Source organism: Schistocerca piceifrons, chromosome 5 (assembly GCF_021461385.2).
Source record: "Schistocerca piceifrons isolate TAMUIC-IGC-003096 chromosome 5, iqSchPice1.1, whole genome shotgun sequence".
In the NCBI taxonomy this organism is placed as follows: Eukaryota; Metazoa; Arthropoda; class Insecta; order Orthoptera; family Acrididae; genus Schistocerca; species Schistocerca piceifrons.
In genome coordinates, this window is record NC_060142.1 from 376,024,944 (window position 1) to 376,031,238 (window position 6,295).

The 6,295-nt window shown below is 41.1% G+C and overlaps 1 pseudogene; it reads left to right on the forward strand.

Annotated features, from left to right (window-relative positions):
• The first annotated feature begins 5,234 nt into the window (after positions 1–5,234).
• Positions 5,235–5,352, forward strand: LOC124799370 (annotated as a pseudogene).
• Positions 5,353–6,295: the final 943 nt, after the last annotated feature.

Below are 6,295 nucleotides of genomic sequence, written 5' to 3' on the forward strand. Positions count from 1 at the left end.
AAAGTGGAGATGGAGCATCGTAGACTTTAATGTCTTTCTGTAACAGCTTGTTCCCCAAAACTGTTCCTGTTCTGGATACTAATTGTATTGGTCTTCTACGAAGGTTTTGTTATGTGGGTTTCGTAACTTACCAAATAAATGTAATATTAATGTTTTAATAAATGTTACTCTTTACTCATTTTTGGAGATTAATCGGAGTAGTTGAAGTTCCACGGAGGGCAGTGCATTCTCTGCAACCTGCTCCCATTCAGACCACAAGGCTGGTAAGGAGTTCTTGTGGTTGAAACCAGCGCGGTTGACAACTGCTGGATGTTGGGTGACGATACTCACCGTCAAGCGTTACTGCAACCCCGCCCCCCTCCGCCCTCCGGCTGCGACCTGGTCGCTGGTGCATGTGGAAGCGCTGAAATACGTCTTCCCTATGCATCCCACACGTGCTCGGAGGGGTTTAAGTGGGAAGAACGTGCGAGCCAGTCTATTCGCCGAATATCCTCTCAAGAACTCCTCTGTCTGTGCAGATCGATAGTCACGCACAGTCATCCATAAAAAAGAAGTCATGGCTGAATAGGCCTCGAAAAGACGCACACGTCGGAGGAGTATGTGTCACGATACCGATGACTGGTGGCTGTACCGTGTTCGAAGATTTGGAGGTAAGTATTACCACGTTAACATCATGCTTCCTCACAAAAAAAAAAAAAAAAAAAAAAAAAAAAAACTGGACCGGAAGAACGATCATGTACGACAACAATTGACGTACACTCATATGGGCAGCGGTGGCAAGACATAATGAACCTAGGTACACAGTTTAACATGAACGTCTTGGTGCCCTTATCAGGCGATTTAATTATTTTCTTAAAATCGCGAAATATGTATTCAAATGGCTGTTCTTCTTGCCTGAAGAGGTACAGTGACCCAAAGATAACCGTGTTTCGACAGTTGGACATCAATGCAGGATACTATATCATTGTGGACAGAAGATGTCGGACTTCTACATCCTTATAGGAAGCTGTAGGCCACTTCGTCGCCTGGATATTGTGAAGTCCAACAGGTAGGAGGCAGCAATAATGCTTTGTCAATTCTGTCCCATTTTCAGTTGGAATTGACCTTGAAGGTGATCTTGTGATAGCAACATGATCAGCAAGGCATGCATGACGGCGTTAATGACCTTGAGCTGAACCCATCATCGTCCTCACCAGTGACATTACCAATAATAAAATTGATCAATCTATTACTCACTAAGATAAATAAAAATAAATTTCAAAATATTCAGCTCTCTTAATTGTTCGCTACAGCCTACATAGTCATATAGAGAGATTCAGCAACTGTTCTGAAATGTAAGGTAATTCTCATTTATAGATCCATCTCAGCTGCAAATTTTTAATTAGAATATAGTTTCAGATCTTTGTGCATCATATTCAGATCTACAACAACGTAAAACTAGATAAGTACCATCTAACATTTCACAATAAGTAGAAAAGAAAACAACAGTACGTAAATGGAGAATTTACATACGTCGTTGTGTCCGCAACCCATGTTGTCTACTCAGAACCACATATCAGAATACTGTGTTTTGCCACTGCGGTCAAAGGTTTAAATATGTATATGCTGGAATTGGGGGAGAGGAGGGAAGGGGTAATGGAGTGAAGCTGACTGGGAGCGGGAGGGGTTGTGGAGAGTAAATAGGAGGGGATTGTGTGGAAGTCATGAGGTTAACAACAGGGGTCGTGCTAACATTGTAGAATGTATAAGTATGTAGAAGTATCTCGTTTAAACACTAACATTTTAGAACAATGGGTATGTAAAATGTAAATGGCATAGAATAATGAAATTTTGTAAACTGGAGTGAAGGAGACCGGGAATGGTTGGGTTGGGTTGTTTGGGGGAAGAGACCAAACAGCGAGGTCATCGGTCTCATCGGATTAGGGGAGGACGGGGAAGGAAGTCGGCCGTGCCCTTCCAAAGGAACCATCAAGGCATTTGCCTGGACTGATTTAAGGAAATCACGGAAAACCTAAATCAGGATGGCCGGACACGGGATTGAACCGTCGTCCTCTCGTCCTCCCGAATACGAGTCCAGTGTGCTAACCACTGCGCCACCTCGCTCAATCGGAGATCGGGAGTGGGCAAAGAAGGTAAGTAAGAGACAAGGGAGGAATGGTGACATTGATGCTATGGGTGTGATAAAGTAGTTAATCATAAGAGTGTAAATAAAGTAGTCAAAACTGGACTCTTATCTTAAGATATTAAAAGTGAGAAACTTTGAAAATATAGTTACGAGGCCGTACCCTAAAACAATAGAAACAAAAATTGTTTAACATTTCTTTCGTTAAAATATGAAAGCATAAGTCTATAACAATAGGTTAATAATAGTGAAATGCACAGATGTCGCTATTTTTTTACGCTTTTGAGTAATTAGTCTTATGAAATGTTTGATGCAGTGCGACACGAATTCTTCCCCGGTGCCAACGTAGAGCAGGAATTAAAAACTACATTCTCAACTGCTTACTCAGTGTATTCCAATCTCTATCGTCCTCAGCAGTTTTCCCATTGTCCGTGTTTCACTACCATACAATGATGTGCTTCGAATGCACATTCTCAGAAATTTGTTCCTCAAATTAAGGCCTATGATTGATATTAAGAGACCTCTCTTGGCCAGCAATGCCCTTTTTGCTAGTGCTAGACTTCTTTTTATGTCCTTCTTCGTGCGGCCGAGTGGTTATAGGCGCTTCAATCTGGAACCGCGTGACCGCTACTATTGCAGGTTCGAATCCTGCCTCGGGCATGGATGTGTGTGATGTCCTTAGGTTAGTTAGGTTTAAATGGTTCTAAGTTCTAGGGGACTAATGACCTCAGATGTTAAGTCCCATAGTGCTCAGAGCCATTTGAACCATTTTTTTGTCCTCCTTCTTTCGTCAGTCCTGGGTTATTTTGCTGCCTAGGTGGCAGAGTACCGTACTTCCATGTACGCTGTGATCCCCAATTTTGATGTTAAGTTTCTTGCTGTTCTCATCTCTGCTACTTCTCATTAATTTCATGTTTCTTCGATTTACTCTCAGACCATATTCTGTGGTCAATAGGATGTTCATGCCATTCAGAGGATCCGCATTTCTTCCTCACTCTCACTGAGGATAGCTGTGTATCAGCGAAACTTACTATTGATATCCTTTCACCCTTCGTTTTAATCACACTCTTGATTCTTTCCTTTATTTTCATCATTGGCTCTTTGATGTGTAAATAGCATAGCAGTGGCGAAAGACTACATCCCTACCTTACACCTTTGGTAATCTGAGCACTTCGTTCTTGGTCTTCCTCACCTATTGTTCCCTCTTGGTTCTTGTACATATTGTTTATTACCCATATTTCCCTATAGATTACCCCAAATTGTCTCAGAATTTCTAACATCGTGCACTAAGTGACATTGTCGAACGCTTTTTCCAGCTCGACAAAATCTATGATCTTTTCCTGATTTTTCTCGGTCTTGATTCCATTATCAATCGCAACTTCATAGCTGCCTCTGGAGCTTTTCCTTTTCCTAAAGCCACAATGAACCTCATCTAAATTAGTCTGCCAAAATGAACATCATCTAAATTAGTCTCAACTTTTTTCCATTCTTCAGTATATTAGTCTTGTCAGTAACTTGGATGCATGAGTTGTTAAGCTAATTGTGCGCTACTTCCGCACCTGTTGGCTTTCACCCTCTTCGGAAGTGTGTGGTTGTCGTTTTCCGAAAGTTTGATAGTACGTCACCGGCCTCATATATTCCACACGTCAACATTTCGTTGCCACTATTCGCAATGATTTCAGAAATTCTGTTGGGGTGTTATCTTCGCTTCTGCCTTATTTGAACTTAAGCCCTCCAAAGCGGTTTTAAATTCTGATCCTAATACTGTATCGCCTATCCGTTTCCTGTCTTCTCCCGTTTCTTCCGCCAACATGTCACGGAGGCCTTCAGTTCACTCCTACCACCTATCTGCTCTGTCCTCTGCATTTAACAGTGGAATTCCCATTCTTACTGTTAACGCCCTTACTTTTAATTTTACCGACTATTGACTATTCTCTATGCTGAGTCGTTATTTCCTACAAACATTTCTTTTTCTACTTTTTCGCCTTCGCTTCCCTGCCCTTCCCATTTATTTCATTCTTCAGTGACTTGTATTTCCGTATTTCTGAGTTTTCCTGAATGTCTTTGTATTTCCTTCTTTCGTCGATCAACAGAAGTATTTCTTCTGTTGTCCTTTATTCGCATTTTTCTTCCTTGTATCTACGTAATCTAACTGAAATCTTCCCGTATCTCCGACCTCGTAACCACAAAAGGGAACTGTATCTAACAACAAGAAAGAGTAATGACCCAGAAACAGCCAAATATTATAAAAACTACTGTGCTACATTAAGAAAGGTTATTAAAAAGTGCTGAATCATGTGCATCATGTCTGAGATTAATACCTCTGATAACAAAATCAAAACAATTTGGAATATTATTACGAGGGAGACAGGACAACCAAGAGTACAGGATGACGGTATCACCATCAAAGCCAATGGAAACTTGATAAACAAAATGCCGGAAGTCGAAAACATTTTGAATAATCATTTTTGAAATGTTGTAATGAAAATAGGATCTAAATGTTCTTTCGAAGAAGCAAGGCTGTTAGTGGAAGAGACCTTACCCACACCATTTGATACAATTGAAATTCCACCCACCTCTCCTTCTGAAATTAGGAAGATAATAAACTCTCTCATGAATAGAAGCTCACATGGAATTGATGGCACTTCCGGCGGGATAATAAAAGCTTGTTCCCAAGAAATAAGTGGGATTCTCAGCCACATATGTAATAGCTCTCTGAAGCAGGGCATTTTCCCAGATAGTCTGAAGTATGCCATTGTTAAACCACTGCATAAAAAAGGGGATACGACTGATGTCAACAACTACCGCCCAATCTCTCTTCTGACTGCCTTATCCAAAATCCTTGAAAAAGTAATGTATTGTAGAGTAGCTTCACACCTTTGTAAAAATAAAGTTTTAACAAAATGTCAGTTTGGTGTCCAGAAGGGTTTCTCAACGGAAAATGCTATATATACTTTCACTAATGAAATGTTAAATGCTCTGAGTAACCGGAAGTCACCTGTTGGGATTTTTTGTGATCTATCACTGTGTAAATCATCTAGATAAGCTCAAGCACTGTGGTATGAATGGGACAGTTCTCAAATGGTTAAAATCATATCTAACTGGAAGAGTGGGCAACGGCCTTGCCGCAGTGAATACACTGGTTCCCGTCAGATCACCGAAGTTAAGCGCTGTCGGGCGTGGCCTGTACTTGGATGGGTGACCATCCGGGACGCCATGCGCTGTTGTCATTTTTCGGGGTGCACTCAGCCTCGTGATGCCAACTGAGGAGCTACTCGACCGAATAGTAGCGGCTCCGGTTAAAGAAAACCATCGTAACGACCGGGAGAGCAGTGTGCTGACCACACGCCCCTCCTATCCGCATCCTCATCTGAGGATGACACGGCGGCCGGATGGTCCTGATCGGCCTCTTGTGGCCTGAAGTCGGAGTGCTTTAACTGGAAGAGTGCAGAAAGTTGAAATAAACAGTTCACATAATATGCAAAACACTGATGATATCTCACACTGGGGAACAATCACGAATGGGGTGCCACAAGGTTCGGTCTTGGGTCCTCTGCTGTTCTTAAGGTGTATGCATTGATGAAGGGTTGAACTGGAAAAAACACACTGAGGATCTGCTGAAATGTTTGAGTTCAGCTAATTATGCTATTAGGGTCATTGCAAATTTTGGCGATATACATCCGAGTAGATTAGCTTCTGCTTTCGTATAGCATCATATTCTGGGGTAACTCATCTTTGAGTAAAAGAGTGTTCATTGCACAAAAGCATTTAATCAGAATAATTGCTGGAGCTCATCCAAGATCATCCTGCAGACACTTACTTAAAGAGCTAGAAATCTTCACTGTAGCATCACAATATATATATTCACTTATGAAATTTGTTATTAACAATCAGAACGAATTCATAAGTAATAGCAGTGTAGATGCCTACAACACTAGAAGAAAGGATGATCTTCACTACTCAAGGTTAAATCTAACTTTGGCTCAGAAGGGGGTAAACTATGCTGCCACATAAATCTTTGGTCACTTACCTAATAGCATCAAAAGTCTGACAGATAGCCATATAGCATTTAAAAGGAAAGTAAAAGAATTTCTTAATGGAAACTCCTTCTACTCATTAGATGAATTTTTGGATATAGGAAGTGGGTAATTTCCCAACCTCACACAAAAAATA